General features: G+C 33.9%; 1 protein-coding gene across 2 annotated transcripts in view; it reads left to right on the forward strand.

The window, feature by feature from the left end:
• The first annotated feature begins 7,722 nt into the window (after positions 1 to 7,722).
• Mdr50 (Multi drug resistance 50) overlaps positions 7,723 to 14,537 on the forward strand; it is an 85,879-nt gene continuing 79,064 nt past the window's right edge. The window contains exon 1 of one of the 2 annotated variants that reach the window (XM_074182678.1): positions 7,723 to 7,876. The gene's annotated coding sequence lies outside the window, so the exon portion shown is untranslated. Of the gene's footprint in view, positions 7,924 to 14,537 lie in introns of both variants that reach the window. The other variant, XM_074182677.1, reaches the window with a different exon arrangement.

Here is a 14,537-nt window from a genome sequence, read left to right on the forward strand (position 1 = left end):
TTTTTCATCAGACATTGAGTTTAAACGATTTTTTCTTATTATACTCATCTAATGCTTCATTTCCTCAGAGTTCATGTTGGTGAAGTAATCAATTGAATCACCAGGTTCGTTTAATACCTTTCGACAAAATTTCGTTCATTTTTTAGAATACTCTCGTTCCATTAAACTCACCAGTCCCTTCAGCCAAAAATCAACCACATGATGATGACGCATTGCATTGTTGCTTCGCGATATCAGAAACGATAAATATTACTGATAAAAGAGAGATTTTTCGTAATTAAACTCCATTAAAACATAAAAATCCCATCTTCACTAGTATTTACTTTACTGATTTGATATCGACATTATACTATCATTGGAAATGCTGATTATATTCAGATTGTCTTCAAATTAGGTAGAAAGTTTTTAGGTTTGTAGAATTATCAGTTATTTTGTTGTGGATTACCTATATTCACTCATGCCAATAACAAAGGCCGACAACCTTTTGAAAAAGTCCATAAACAAAATGCGGATCAAACCTCAGAAGATATTCCATGTTAACTGCGCAAAAATTGTTTTTTTTTCAACATTCGAGATTATAGTATATCATGAAGTATTTTTTTCTCGTGGATCTCGTTCTGGCATATAAAAAACCAACTCTGCTTCAAAAACCATTTTTGATTTTTCAGATATATTATTCCGCTTTCCTGTTCATCATCATGTTGATAACGATCACAATGATGTATAAACGATTTCTTTTATCACGTGGTAAAATTGCTATATTCAAAGCCGTAACAGATATGAATACGATTAATGGAACAAAGGTAATTAAAAAAAACTAATCAATACAGTTTATTGTATGATTTTTCCTATAAAAGCGTTTTACAAAAACCGCGACACGTGTTTCGCTGTACAATAGCTTCCTCAAGCATACACTCTATGTTTATGTCATAGTACACTTCGAATACAATAACATTTTTTTTTTATTTCTTGATATTTTCCGAAATAACAAGTCCAAACAGCATTTTTGGTGTTCCCCGTTGTTGTGTTTTTTATTGCGCTAACCACTCTTTGCTACCAAATTATGTTATTGAAACTAAAGTCTGAACCGCTTACGTTGTTCTACTAAGAAACTGGGCTGCTGATAGCTTCTAAAACTGTTTTTATTTCGTAAAATGTTGTACAATTCGAAATTAATTGTTTGACAGTTACGACGTTTTTCAATGATTTTAATAAACATTGGCGTAACAAAAAAACATTAAAAAGGGAACAAAATAAATATTAATTTCTTCAAATCCTCAAACATGCCCCCCGCCTGGGAAGGCCTCACGTATTCTTCTAACATATAACTGAAATCAGAATCTGGAAGTGGACATAACTTTGAATAAGATCTCTTGATATCATATAATAATGCGTCCCAACTTCCATCTCAAAGGAAGTAAATTATCTTCCTTTATCAAGACCAAGGAACCAATTTTCAATTCTCCCTGGGACGATTTCCATTTAGTTCTCTGTTGGAGTTCGGATATATACTCTTTTTGCCAACGATTCCAAAAATGTTGATGACACTGTTGGGTAAGCTGATATCTGGACGTTCGATTCACGGAATGTCTCTGAAGTTCGGGTTCGGTATGGTAGTTAAGGGTCTTTCCACAAGAAAATTAGCCGGGGTAAGAGGATTTAAATCTTCAGGATCGGAGGAAATGGAAAAAAGGGGTCGTGAGTTTAATACTGCCTCTACCTGCACAAGAACTGTGTTTGACTCTTCGAAAGTCAAATGCGCATTTCCAACAACCCTTTTCAGATGAGCCTTACTTGATTTTATTCCAGCTTCCCAAATCCCTCCGAAATGAGGTGAATAAGGAGGAATCAAATCCCATTTTATATTGAATTCAGACATTTCATTCTCTAACTCGTTTTTATGATCTGATAAAAACCTACCCAATTGTTTCAAATGAGATCTAGCAGAACACAGTTTGAACCATTGTGGGAAAATAAATGAGAAGGTTTTCCGCGACGATCAATGAACCTTCTAAATGCCATCAGAAAAGAATTTTTGGTTAAGTCTGAAATCAATTCTAAATGAATCGCCTTTTGTGGCAAAACAAATATAGAGTCCTATATAACACTTATTGAGTTTTGATCCTCGACCTTTACGATCTTTGACTAAAATAGGACCTGCGTAATCAATACCAGTAGTATTAAAAGGCGGAGCTGGCTGCAGACGAGACGCAGGCAATTGATCCATGAGTGGCTGTATCCCTATTGGTTTAGTGCGAAAACATTTGACACAATGTCGTATAATTTCTTTAGCAAGGATTCTTCCACCAATGGGCCAATACTTTTCTCTCAACGATGCCAATAATTGCTGTGGACCACAATGCATGAGTATAGAATGCTCTATTGTCTATTTGACTTGGTACATAAAATGACGGGTCAGCTAAAATCAGGTTTTTAGGAATATTCAAGTCTATAATATTGAGAGATACACTCGGTAACTCGCTGAAAATACGAGGAATAACTAAACATGTAATATCTTCAGAAAATTCATTGTGAAGAGATTGAATCGTTAAATTATATTTTTCTGTTATATTTAAAGTTGAAACATTAATAGTAATATATATATATATATTTTGTTTTTTAAATAAAACATTTTATTAAAACAACGATAAAAATAAAATAAAAACAACAATAAAAATTAATTGGCGCTCCGGGGCGACTTCATTGATTCCAGTGGCGCATTTGCTTTTTCAGCTGCAGGAAAACCCGGAAAAACCTGCAGCACCACATCATCTGAAGATCTTGATCTAACAATGTCCTCTCTCTTATAAAATAATAAAATGTTTTAAAGTTGATTGACTTATTCCAGAATCTAATAAATTAATTGGATTAGTGATTAAATTCAATCGTCTACATATATTTTTTGTAATATAACTTGATTGTGATCCTGAATCTAACAATGCACGAACTGTATGAGAAACTTTGTTCGCATCTAATACTTGAACATATGCCGTAGACAAAAGGATGTGTGAATCTGACACCCGAGAAGACAAAGTTGAAACATTATTACTAAATGGGTCGTCGTTATAACCATCCAATTAATTTGAAACATGTTTTTCAAAATGTAATAAAGTATGATGCTTTGAGTTGCATTTTTTGCAAGTTCCCCGACGACAAATATAGCTTTTTTGTCCGGGTCGTAGACAATTCAAGCACAATTTTAAAGCTTTTGTTTTCTCTAATCTCTTGTCAACCGGCAATTGCAAAAATTGAAAACAATTTTGTTTGTAATGTTCTTTGCTGCAAACTCCACATTTGAACTTATTATTATCGGTTGCGACGAAATTTTTAGATATTATGGCTGTAGCCGATTTTTCAAGTTTATTTAGCTCCAAAATTTCTAATAAATCAGCTCGTGATTTTGAAAATATTTTAAGGTAATTTAATACCGGTAAATTGTTATCCGCTTTATATTCCTCCCACTCGCGTAGTGTAGAGGAATCTAATTTTGTTGTCACTAAGTAAATTATTAGTGTATCCCATTTATCCGTAGGTTCTTCGAGCTGTTCCAATGCTCGCATATGTTTTGAAACAGTATCCATACATTTTCTTAGGCCATCTGCTGATTCCCTATTCAAAGACTCCATATTAAATAAAGTCTTGACATGATTCTGAACTAGTATTCTATTATTATTAAAGCGCTCAAGCATAGCTTTCCACGCCACTGCATACTTTTTTGGTGTAAATTCAAGAGAACCTGAGTCGCGCCTCCAGCCAAAGCCGATCGAAGATAATGAAACTTCTGAATGTCAGTTATACTTACATTTTGGTGAATTAAAGATTCATAAGTATCGCGAAACTCCAAGCGATTTGCATACTCTCCACTAAATGTAGGTAAATTTATAGTAGGTAATTTGACATTGAAGTTTTGGTTTGAAATAGAATTATTCGCCAATGGCTGAGAAAGAATTGAAAAAGGGGAAGAGACATTATCTTGATTAGAAAGAATTTCAAAATCATTTATGATTTTCTTTGCAATTGAAGTAAGGTTGTAGAAAGAGTCTTCAAATGACTGATGACTGTCTTTCGAAAATTTCACTTTCTAACTCATCTGTCGAAAACTCAATGACATTTTGAATTAGATCAAATTCAATCATAGTTTGTTCAATTATTTCTAATCTATCTTTCAGTTGAATGATATCAGGTCTGAAATGTCTGACTTGTGTTTTTATTGCGGTAACCACTCTTTGCTACCAAATTATGTTATTGAAACTAAAGTCTGAACCGCTTACGTTGTTCTACTAAGAAACTGTTTTTATTTCGTAAAATGTTGTACAATTCGAAATTAATTGTTTGACAATTAAGTGACGTTTTTTAATTAACACCGGTATAAAAGTTACCTTTTTTCCCATTTAATCGTCTTCATATCTGTTACGGTTTATAATATAGCAATGTTACCACATGATAAAAGAAACGGCCTCTGTATACAGTGTTTGCCACAAAAAACTGCTTTTGAAAATTTGAGGTGAGGAAGTGACGTTATCATAAAAAATTATCGATCCATTGCACTTCTTTGAATTATCCACCAATAAACAGGATACTCAGTAGAAATGTAACGCATCAAAGTTAGTTTTTTTTTCAAAGACAAATCTATATATGTTAGGTTAAGAATCACATGTTAAAAGGTAAGACCTCGTTAATCCTTAGCACGCACAAGTTTCTGCTTCTGAGGGTTGTCGTTCGTAGGGGTGCGACAGCTGGTTAACGGAAAAACAGATTTTAAAAGAGACAGATTTTCCTTTTCCAGATTACGTTAGAATGGTGCTTTCAAAAAATATAAGATTATATGGGGGTATACCGAGTGGCTGAGAAATAATGCCAAAAATTATCCATTCATTCGGTATTCATATTTCATAAAATGTTTTTATAATTTTGAATATTCAAGTAACACCTAATTGTGAGATTTTCACTACAAAGTTCACAAAACCGCAACACATATTTCGCTATACATAAGGTTCTTCAGGCCTGTTCAGAGTGTGAATAAGCTATTGTATAACGAAACACAGGTTGCTGTTTTGTAAACTGTCCATTAGAAATGTCACAATACGTTCTGGAGTTTCATCAAGTTTCGGCCCATTCCATTCTATCTGTAAAATGTATTTTCAATTATCAAATTGTGCTTTCACATATTTTCAGTGTCAAATACCTGATTTCTTGAATTGAATTGAATTGAAGGGATTTTGGCAATGCATACACAGTAAAATTTAATTTTTTTTAAGAAGATCTTAGGTTGCTTTGAAATTTTTATCTCCATTGGAGAAACTATTACTTCATGCCAACAGCACCATGTTCCACAAGAGAATCACACTTTTTTCAACGAAGAAATCAAATTTCTTGGCCTTTCAACGACATCATTCGTTTGACTATATTATTGCGAAGATGAACTATTTTGAATCAAGAAAATATAATCTCAAAATCTACCATCTATTTGAAGAGAAAAATAAACTGTTTCAACTGGAAAGCAACATCAACTTGATCTGAACATATATTGTTTGTTTGAATTCAAAACTGTACATCTTCAAATAACTCAATTCGTTTATAACAAGAGTTTCATGAATATTTATACAAAACTATATTATGATCGACGTCACACCTACCTCGAGTCGGGTGTTCCACAAGGTTCCGCTCGAAGGTCCAAGAATGACTAAAATGAAGCGACATAAGAAAAACTATGGGATTTTGGTCCAGAATCTGTAATGTTTTGACCCACGATTATATTATCGTGAGTATGACTGCTTAATGCACACAAGAATTACAATAACTCTTGTGAAAAGATAGGATAAGAAAAATAACTAGGTAGATGTACTGTAGACAAGACAAAATTTGATTCTAACTGTACTCTCACAAGGTTTGAAACGTAATGAAAACATTTACAAAATGCAATGTTTCACATCGGTAGTTAGAGAAGGGGTTTCAGATTCGTCATTGTAGGGATAGACAGAGGTTTGGATTAACTTAGGTAGGAGAGGTCATAATAGCGAGTAATTCACAAGATAAGGGATACAACGAACAATTGAGGAATTAAAAATCTAGCTATTTGTACCTTAGAATATTTACGTGAATAGACTCAAATATACAGGTTGCTTGAGAAAAGATATTCGAGAATATTGAACTTTATGAGGATGAGTGGATTAGAAAAGACCCGTACGTTAGAAGACAAACTGGAGAACCCCGATTGGGAATAATGAAAAATTAAATAACTTCAACAATATTAGTTACCAATACATGAAACAAAAAAATGCCATGAAACAATCTGTTTTGTTGTACAAATTTTAGAACTGGCAACTCTAGGCTGAATACTGAAAAATTTGGATTCACTTGAAAAACATAATAATTTCAATATCAAGATTTTGAGAACGAAGATGTATAGTACATTCAATCAACTATGGGTAAGAAATTCTGATGCCAATAACGCTATCAATGGGATCGAAAACTGAACTCTCGAATATCAAAGATAAATGAGAATCAATTTGTCATTCAAGAACAAAAGAGAATGCTGCCTTGATGACAATGCCAGTACCTCTCTAGCAGATTTAATTAGCGTTGTCTGGTAAAGAACTATAGATGGAAATTTGCTCACTCCGAGGCGTTAATTCACCCTTCGAAGCTTGATACCAAATAGTTGTTGGACTACAGTAGGGATGAACTACAATGTCTAATAGGCCTTCTTACAGGTCACTGTCATTTGTATCATCATATGCAGAGACTTGGACTGTCGGAAGATAGTGTGTGTTGCCTCTGTTTTGAAAATAATGAAACAGCAGAGCACATACTTAGTGTCTGCCCCGCTGGGGACCGAATCAGGTTTTTAGAGTTTGACAGAGCCGCACTCTCACCATATGACCTGAAAGACCACTCACCATACAAACTAATCGGATTCGTTAAGAAGCTGGGTTTATTTGGTCGAGTATGAATAGGTGTGGGTCACAATAAACCCTTGCGGGTTGCGGTGGAGAGTCGAATGGACCCACTAACTTTGGACCTCACCTAACCATACCTGATAAGGAACTATGGATGGAAATTGCTAATGGTTCATGCTCATATATACGAAATTGCAGAATCACTCAAATACTCCATATGTTATTTTTTCATTTTTATATCTTGGGAAATAACATTGACTTTGATATTTTTGATTTCAACTATGTGACGTTCAAAAAAATAAAGTGAACTTAATAAGACAATAGCATTCGTCAAAAACTTTTGACTTCAAAGGAGACGAACATGAAAATCGCTTAATATAATTGTTATTTTCAACTATTCTTTTTTAATTATTCTTTTTTACTTGTTTCAGGGATTTCAAATCATTTTATATAGTAGACAATGGAAGTCCGGACTAGTGAAATTCATGAAAATCGTATATGAATCCAACACTGAACCCTGAGGAACACTTTTTTCTTCATTATGGACCATTCAGTGATATTTCTCAAGTTCATTTCGAATGAGAGAATTATCAAAGTGGCATCTTTTCATTGGCATTTTTCTATCAGATTCAAGTAAGTGTTACTTGGATAAGTTATGAATTTTCATCAGGTTTCGGCCAACTCCATCACATATTTGTTCTCTCAATTGCATGTAAGTTGGAAAATTCAAAAAGAAGTAAAGTATGTTATCACTCGAACTTTGATTATCCCACTCATATCCCCGTATACACGTTTATCAGGTATCAGATAAAAGATAACAATGGGATATCTGAAACTAAACTTAGTGACGATGATATAGTCGGTTTCAGCGTGAATTGCAAATTATCTGGCAATATCACGAAATTTCTATCTTAAAATTTCTGGACTTGTATTTGATACATATGTGTAGTGTTTGTACGGTACTTTGAAGTGATCTGGTGAGTAGTGAGTAGTGACTGTTCAACTTGACTGATTGACCAACTTGGTAATTGTTACTTAAAAACTAAAATTTACTAGAAACAATTATTAATTTCGTAGAAGCTACCGAAAAATTCAAATTTTTACTTAGTTAGGCATTTTGTATGTCATTCACTCTTTCCATTTATCAGAATAGAAAGTAGCATTGCGATTATGCTGATTTTGACTACCTTGAGGTATGTTGCTCCAAAAGTAATTTCCCCAGTACCACACTTACTTGACTTCTTCAGTCAGACTGCCGTCAGCTTTCTGAAAAAAAGGTTCTCCGCAGCAGCTCGTTTATTTCTCAAATGATGATTGATCCAATTTTTGAGATCTCTGAGGTTCTGTTTTAAGTTCCTCCGTTCCTCCTAGTGGCCTAGTGCCATGATTTATGAGAATATAACACATAACTAACCATCTCTGTACCATTGTTGTATCACATTTAGCTGAAGTCTTCATTACAAATCCCGGAATCAATCAAAACTCAGCACGATCACCTGATATATGAAAGTAGAATTATCTTTATGGGGATACAAAATAAGCCAGTATATGAGTTTTATTCGTGAGTAGGATGTTGCCAAGACTTTTGAACATTAACTATGTTGAACGTCATGTTTTTTTAATTATCTACAACTAGACTGTACTATATCTATCAATCGTTCTATGCGCTAAAGCATATTTTGTCAATTGGATGATTTTATTTTTAAAATTATAGATAACGTGAATTTAACTTCCAAAATACAAATCATGAAATTATAAAATAACAATAAAAATTAATTGGCGCTCCGGGGCGACTGCCAATGTCTTCTCTCTCATAAAACAAAATGTAGGGTGTCTCCAGAGGCTCCAATAAATTCAATACATCGCCAGAACACTTCGTGACATGACTATCGTCAAACTTAAACCAGTCCGTTTCGTCTTTGACCAAGGCGTAATAATGACCAAGTTCAATGCCAGAACCTCAGTGAACAATTACCGCATGAATATTATAATAGTGGTCTGCTAGATCACTATTTCATCTATTTCGAACTTCCGAAAGAGTTTCTTGCTTCCTTCAGAGGTTGAGTCTTGTTTGAAGATCATCAGTGTTATTATTAGATTGACTGTTGCCTCGGCTATACTTGTTTCCAGTCAGTTATATTGGTGCATGTTTGGCAATACAGTCGATCATCACCTGTTAAAAGTTCCATTTTCAGATGATTCAACAATAAGCTTTGCACGGACTGGTTATTAGTCATATTAGGAAACGCTAGTTGAAGTTCCAGAAATTCACATTCGTTTTTGCTACCTCTTGAACATCTACTACAGAGTGAACAAGTGACAATTTTTCCAGCAAAATATTTACAAACACAAGACGAGACAGACTGTACGGAATCATTCAATCCAGAGGGGTCAGGAGTATTGATTTTGCTGAGAGTATTCAATATTTATATCCCAAATAGACAATTAAGATATCTTTTGGATGATGTGTCACAAACCTCCACTTCACATTGAAAAAATAAGGAGTTGAAACACTTAATCTGATGAAGAATGAAATTCTTGGGTAAATATTCGATTCTTGGAGCTGGCGCTAGTTTTTGAAAAATTTGTAATCAGACTGAAGTATAACGATGAGATTGGAACCTTTGGTGTGAAAGTTGAATAACTTTTTTCGAGATCAATTGCCCTAACACCAAACTGATATTTTTGCACTCGACGCGCGTTTCGCCAACAAAGTTAGCATCCTCAGGAGAAGAAAATTGATCTAATTGATCAATTGATAATTGATCTAATTAATCAATTGATAATTGATAAATTTTCTTCTCCTGAGGATGCTAACTTTGTTGGCGAAACGCGCGTCGAGTGCAAAAATATCAGTTTGGTGTTAGGACAATTGATCTCGAAAAAAGTTATTCAGACTAAAGTAGTTTTGTCAGCTGATTACAAATCTGACATCAAAACAATTGAAAAGTCGACTAGTTCAGGAACTCACTTCTTATAACCGAAATTTCACCCTTTTCGAATGTTTTTAAAGAACAAAAAACTTACATTTCACCAAAATAAGTTTTCTTTGCAATCATGTTCTAAATGAACAGTCTAAAAATACAGTCGCATTAAAGTTTATATTATTATTTGTTGGCAATATCACAAAAGGTCAAAATCAAGTAATCGAAATTATATTCAACAAAAGTCATTTTTTGTGGAGGAAAAAATCAGTTTTTTATCGACCTTTTTTTGGGTAATGGTTACCTTCCACAATCTTTTACGTTTCGGAGGCCAAAATCTGCCAAAATCGAAATTATATTATTCGATTAAAAAAAATTAAGCAACATCCAAAGAAACAAAATCTAACTTGTAAACCTATATTTTCAATACATTTTGAGAAGATTTTACATTTTTTTTTTTTCAAGTTCTAGTGAACACTAGCTCTGGTTAGGTAAGACTTTATTTTTTCAACAACTATATTCTCAATGAGTTCAACTTTACATTAATTTCTAGTTTGATTCTATTGTACTGCCAATGAAACCAACGATATATTCCTTAATCTATGTTCCCAGTGGAGCAATATTAAACAACTTTCATGTTTCTTGATGATGAAAATGTTCGATAAATTCGCTAAAAGTTTCTGTTTGCAAACTTTCTTTTTGCAGAAGCGCATGAGTTCAATCACGAGTATGACGTGTTATATTAAAAAAAAAATTAACTCAATTTTTGGAATGGTTGGAAATCAAAAGATAGAAATTCTGAATGACCAAACAGAATTGAATAATTCTTCTTTGTTGAATATTTTCTCTAATGTGGAAATTGATATTTATTAGTAATTTTCATTTATTACAAACCCATTCAAATGTGCTTGTAAAATGTATTCCCTGGTGTTTAAATTTGTTATAGGTTTGTTCCTCAACTGAGGTGAAAAAATTATTAGTTATTAAGTAGGTTATATCGCTGAAAGAAGATCTAAGCACTATTATTTAGTTAGTTGATTAACGCTTGAGGAAGCTATAAAGTTATTATTACCGAAAGTCTTGCTGTACTCGACTTTTCGACTTCAGTGTGGCCGTAATTAAAAAAAAATCTAACCTCTATAATTTGGTTAATACAACCACGCCTGAGGAAGCTAAAGAGTTTGCAATACCGGAATAATCGACTGTTCAACTTTAGGGTGGTCGTATCTCTGAAACAATTTTTTAAGCACTATAATCAAGTTACTATAACCACGCCTTAGGAAGCTAAACAGTTTTATTGCCGAAAGTCCTGAAATAGTCGACTTCAGTGTGGCCGTAACTCCGAAAAAATATCTGAGCTCTGTGACTTGGTTAGTACAATCACGCCTGAGGAAGCTAATAAAAAGTTTGGAATACCAAAAATCCTGAAATTATCTATTTTTCAACTCTAGTGTGGCTCTAATCTCTGACAAAAAATTATAAGTACTATAATTAAGTTATTATAAACATGCCTTAGGAATCTGAACAGTTTCATTACCGAAAGTCCTGAAATACTCGACTTTTCGACTTAAGTGTGGCCGTATCTCTGAAAAAATGTTTAAGCATTATAAATCAATTAGTATAATTACGTCTGATGAAAAAGCTAAAAATTTTTTGTTATTGGAAGTCCTAGAATTGTCGACTTTTCGACTTCAGTGTGGCCGTATCTCCAGAAAAACTTCTACGCGATATAATTAAGTATAATCACGCCTGAAGAAGCTGGAAAGTTTTTATTACCGAAAGTCCTGGAATAGTCAATTTTTCGATTTTAGAGTGGCGGTATCTCTGAAAGAAGACAAGTCGAATTTTATTTTCAGATTCGTGATCAGTAGACAAATATAAGTACGTGATATTTATTTCATCTAGAACAACCTCCATATCGTAAGATTCTTTCATTAGACGCCTCGAAGCACTTCAGTTCAAGTAGATTTGAGGAAAACAATACTGCCACGTAATGACTTATCATTCATTCTCGACAGTTATAATGAAAGTATTTTGAATCTTATCTACGTATGATTACGAATCGTCCTTCAAAGAATAAGTCTATCGATATCACAATTTTTACTTGTAAACGAGTAACAGTTCCGAGCAATTAACTGATCATATTCACCATTTCATGTTTATAAATGAAAGGGATTTCGAATATTTTGTCAACTTGAAAGCTGAGTTGCTCGATTTCTAGAGTTTCGCTTATAATTTCTGAACTATAAAATTAACTAAAAAATTGAATTAACTTTTTAGTTCGCCTTTTCAATATTAACAACATTATTTGCAGTTTTCAGTCAAGCTTGTTTCCCGTTGACGATATATTGTGAGTCGATTATCAAATTTGAGGCCATTTGGTAAACAATTCACCCTATGGCATTTTTGTCAAAACGGTAATTATAGTTGAATTGAAAGGAGTATAATTTTTGAAGATATCAATTTTTTGAGAAACAACTTCTTCGTAAAGATATACAGTGCATTTCTTTAAGGTCCCCCCCTTTTATTTTTTAGACGGGTCAACTTAAGAAATTGAAATTTAGGATAATGAAATTAATGCATGAGTACCTACTTCATTTTGAAATGAAATTGACAGGTGAAACTTTCAAGATGGCGACTGGGCGCCATCTGGAAAAAAAATTGAATAGAAAGGGGTATCTTGTTACATATCTCTTTGAAGCTCCTGACAAATGCTTCATAACTCTAGAATATAATGTCAATATCTTCAACTACTACAAAATAGCGGAACATTTAATGTCTGAGTGTGGTACAGGCCGAAGAGCAGATGGGAGATTAGGGTATTTAACCATTCCTCTTTTCTTCATAGATAAACCTTGCTTAATGGGAGGAGTTAAGCAGAAATAACAGTCGTCTGTATGATTGGTAGGCTCACGCCAAACCATAGGTACTGCAGTAGCCATGGCCCGGTTTTTATTTTTCAGCCACTCTCGCAATATGACGGAACAAGAATTACAACATATATGAGGAGCCCATGATTTATCTTGGTCCCCAACTTTCACACCAAAATAATGTTCATAGGCTGTCTTAACGATAGGTGTCATTTTACGTTTCTGAGCCTCAAATGTTATTTCACCACATATATAGCAAAAGCTATCGACAGAATTCACACACTTTCGAGGCATTTCAGATCAGCACTTAAATTAATTTAAAAATCAACTTCACACGATAATTTCAATAGCAACCACGTGCGTACAATTGACAAACTCACATAGGTTATGTTTACTACTTAAGAACAGCTGATGAGAGGGGTGTTATGTAAATAAACATGTGTACCAACTGTTGGTGATGAAATATTTCATTTGTTGAAAACTCAATATACATATATATAATATAATGATACTCTATCTTGAAAACAAAAGCTAATATATAATTTGTATGGTCACTTTCGGTTTTAACACGTGTAAATACATTAAAATCATCTAATTTCAACCCCGAAACAAAAACTTTGTTGTGTTGTGATAATTGCCCGAATACATTGACATTATTTAATACTATGAGGTAATAAGCTCAAGGTCATTTCAGAAGATGCTCGAAATGGTTGGCTTGAACTTCTTGGCTTATGAACAGCCTATCCAATATTTCACGCCGAACATTTTTGAACATAGTAACGTCAATATCTCTACAAATATTTATTATTCCCTGTCGTACATTCAATATTGGAGCAGGTTCACTTTCGTACACCTTTTGCTCCAAAAAAGACCCATAAAAAAAGGCCAAAGGTGTCGAATCTGGAGAGGGTGCTGGACATTCTGTAGGACCTCGACGGCCAATCCAACGACCGGGAAAAGTAGTATCCAAATAGTTTCTTACTTGTCTGGAGTAATGTGGTAGTGCTCCATCTTGTTGGAATACAATTTCCATGTCAAATTCATTAGGATTCGCTTCGACGATTTCAGTGATGAGAGGGTCAACAGTAGTTTCCAACATATTCGAATACAGTTGCCCTGTTGAATTTTGATCGATAAAATTAGAGGTCCTACAATATGGTTTCCCAACATTTTTGCCCAAACGTTAATTTTTTCTGAACATTAGGTATATGTCTCCCGGAAAACACGACGGTTGGTGTCATTCCAATAACGGCAATTTTGACTGTGAACATTGTCGTTTGAAAAAAATGTACATTCGTCACTAAAACAAATATTGTGGAGATGCCTTGCAATAGTTTCCGTCATGATTTCGCAGAATTCTGTTCTTCGATCAAGGTCATCTTCAGTTAATTGGTGTACCATTTCAATTTTGTATGGATGATACCTATTCCTCTTCAAAAGTCTCCACACAGTAAAAGGAGACACCTCACAAACATTCGCGACGGTATAAGTAGACTGTTCAGGATTTACTACCATCTCACCAATTATTTGCACTTGCTGTTCTTCCGGAATGGACGGATGAACTGGAGGCTTTTTGTTATGTACACTACCGGTAGTTGTGGATTTGGGTACAAGTTCAAATATTTTCTACAGATAGGACGATACGGAAAACGTTCATTGAAAATCTTTTCGGTCATGTGAAAGTTACGTGTCGCACCGTAAATAAAAATTGCTTAAAATTTTTTTTCCAATGAACGAGAATTGACTATTTTAGAGATTGTTGACGTGGTACTATTCTAATAGTGAAACCGAAAACTAAATGGGAATATTCTAACTGAACAATGATATTCATTGTCGTACTGTTA

Source organism: Leptinotarsa decemlineata, unplaced genomic scaffold (genome assembly GCF_025532065.1).
Source record: "Leptinotarsa decemlineata unplaced genomic scaffold, Ldec_3_MD MMD2_tig00026328_RagTag_RagTag, whole genome shotgun sequence".
NCBI classification, from domain to species: Eukaryota; Metazoa; Arthropoda; class Insecta; order Coleoptera; family Chrysomelidae; genus Leptinotarsa; species Leptinotarsa decemlineata.